Source organism: Ixodes scapularis, unplaced genomic scaffold, assembly GCF_016920785.2.
Source record: "Ixodes scapularis isolate PalLabHiFi unplaced genomic scaffold, ASM1692078v2 PGA_scaffold5__190_contigs__length_132052651, whole genome shotgun sequence".
Lineage (NCBI taxonomy): Eukaryota > Metazoa > Arthropoda > Arachnida > Ixodida > Ixodidae > Ixodes > Ixodes scapularis.
This window is the reverse complement of record NW_024609880.1, coordinates 118,061,020-118,064,070: the sequence shown is the minus strand read 5'-3', so window position 1 is coordinate 118,064,070 and position 3,051 is coordinate 118,061,020.

The following is a 3,051-nucleotide window of genomic DNA, read 5'->3' as shown; positions in this document are numbered from 1 at the left end:
TAAGTGTAAAAAGGAGTGCCTATTTTTTTGTTATTATTTTAAAATACAGCTGCACCGAATCGTAGCTGGCGTGTGTGATGAAACATCGTTAAATTGGCACTCAAGTAAATTCTAAGATCGTATTTTTTTATTTTTTTTATGGTGATAGCACAATCTACGGGCTTAATAATCCTAAACAGACCAGAAATTACACTAATCGGCGGCCGATTTCTATATTAATAACATAATCAAAGATTGTGACACGTCATGGAGCAGACAGAAGGGGGCGCCGTCAGATGGCGGTTTCAAACAATGTCTGCTGTATTACGTCTCCTAGCCCCGAGATTTGAAGTTCTTGTCAAAATACAATACACACCGCGGCAAAAAGAGCAATAATAGTAAGGTTCAGAATCTCCACGTGATAAACTAGTTTTATTCGTAAAGTCTTATGGAGATCACAAAATGTACAGTTGGGGTAGTTGGTGTCGCCTCCTTCACTTTGCCCTCTATCCAGTTTTGTGGAGGTACAGGAAACCCGAAAATGCCCCCAAAAGAGAAAGTAGCGGTCGTGTATTGCTATTGCTGTGAGTTTACTAGGACTTTTTGCAAGTTTGACCTGGTCATTTTTATCGACTAAAGCCCAACAAACACTGTGCTATCAAAAAATAATCTTCTGGAAGAAGCAGTTGAGTGAGCTTGATTCCTAGAGTTTCGTTGGTTTTGTTTGGAGCGACTTTGCAGCGTCAGTGGGACAAGTGCTCGCCATACACAACACGGCAAACAATGCAAGAACTAACTCTGAAGTACAATTAGGAATTTAGGTTGTCCCGATGTACTCGTCGCTTTGATTTCTGCAGGCGCGGCTGACAGAAACACCTGAACCAGGGGCGACAGAAACGTCCAGGTCGCACTTCGTCCTACACGGCGTGAAAATAAATTAACAATTTGACTTATGAAAAAAAGTAACAGCAACTGCGGATGGGCGTATTCTAGTCCCAGATGAAGACACATTACCCACTTTTCATCGCAACCCAACCTGCAGTGCCGCGAGGCGTTTATTATCAAAAACAAGAAAACGAGATACGATATATACAACTATGGTCACCGACGCCTTCATAAACGCAGGGCGTATTGTCGCTCCGCGAAAGACGCAATTTCGGTATTCGCTGATAAGAGCGCCAAAGAACGGATCACGAAGGCTGTGTTCCAAAAGTTCCTCGATCCGACTCCAGCCGGCCCTAGACTCGTCATATACAAAATTGGAGCCGAAAGTTCCCGGAGCTCGCCCATTCGACGTCGGCGAAAAAAAGCGCCAAATCATCTTCGTGATAGGCCAATCGGTGCGCTCCGTCAACTTCGGTCCCAACTTTCTGTTTGACGAGCTTAGAAACCCAGAGCAAAGATTTCATGCCGTGGCGTCTTAAAACTTACTCGCGCTTACTCGCTGACGTCAGGAGGCGCGTTCCAAAAACAGGTTGTTTACTCTCCAGTAATTACTCATGCTACTTTCCTCCAACGTCACGTCATCTGCTCTCCGCGTGCTGGTGGTCTGTTTTCTGTGCTCAGAACCGTCAACGCTTGTCTGCTTCGTTGGCTTTGGTGGCAGTCGTTCGAAATGACAAATAATGAGGAGCTGTCATTTATGTGTGTTTATTGCGATTTACTGTTGTCAAGCACGAATCGACTGTGCAACACATCCAGACCGTGCACCTTCCGCAGGAAGGTATACCCGTTGCCATTATCAGAGTGCGAACGTGTAAACAAGACCTTCTGCGTATCCTCGTGCTCGGGGTTGGCGGGAACGCCGTATTTTTACGTTTAAGGCTGAAAACGTTTGAACGCAGTAGATAATATGGAAGTCACTTTTCTTTTTTTTTTATCCCAGAGTTTGCGTAATAAGTGGATAAAGCTTTTAAAGCAATGAAGGCTTGGAAGATTTTATGTATGTGATCAGTCAACGAAATTGCCTATTGCGGTGATGAAGTTCTTCCTGTGGTTTCGTAATCATATTTGCGTCAAAGCGAACGCAAGTGACATATCGCTGTTGAGAAAACCTCCCGCGCTGTATACCGCTACACCGTGTGGAAGCGGATTCCGAATTTCCGCAAAACGTAATCGGTGCGAATTACGCTGCGTGTATCTTATACGTTTAGGGCACTTGGCCCAAACATACCGCGATCGCGCTGATTAATAAAAGCAAATTTTTGATGTCTAACTGAAAGGAGTAAGTAATTTTGGTCTCAATATACAGCCCATAAGGATGGTGAGCAAATGAAGCCGGTGGAGCCACCTCAAAAAGCAACGCGTCGTCACCGTCTAAGAAAAACTTCGCAGCGGTTACTATTATCGTCTCTTCGAGTGCTTCCTCCATGACTAAAAGAGATCGTCTACCATTTGCCGCGAACCGCTGCTATGTTTTCTTTTTACCGTAGCCCAAGACGAACCAAATCCGCGTAGTATCAAGGTGATAATCCCGGCCGTTGGAAAAGCGAGTCCCGGATCGCTTACTTGCGATGTCACGTGGTATTACCCGCTGTCGTAGGAGACAGGTTACCCTGGTAAAATTTGGAACATAGCCGAAGCAAGAAGAGCCAGTTCATCCGTAGTGACTCTAGTGTACATCTTGGCAGATATACATTAATTCTGAAAATGGTTGTTACACCCATAACGAATGCAAAACAAAGAAGAGTAGCCTCTTCAGTTTAATTATATTTCTAAAACTCAAAACTCATTGGAAGTCTGGAAGCGTATATACCTGTTGCTACGGATAACCGATCGCTTCAGCCGGAATTTGCGAACTTGTTACGTTGCGTTGTCCCCTAACGCTGTTCCTAAGATATTCTATCAACATACATTAAAATACTTTCCATTGAACACCGAGTTACTAATATTGTAACGGAGGGGCGTGGCCTGTGGGGATCAGGCTCCTTGCTTTGTGATTGGTTCTTCGGCGGTCTTACCGAATTGATGCCGGCATCTTATTAGTTCAGGAGCGATAATGAGATGCGGGACTCCCCACGCCCTGCGTTCTTGAACAAAGCTAAAATAATAAAACACCATTTACAACTCTAG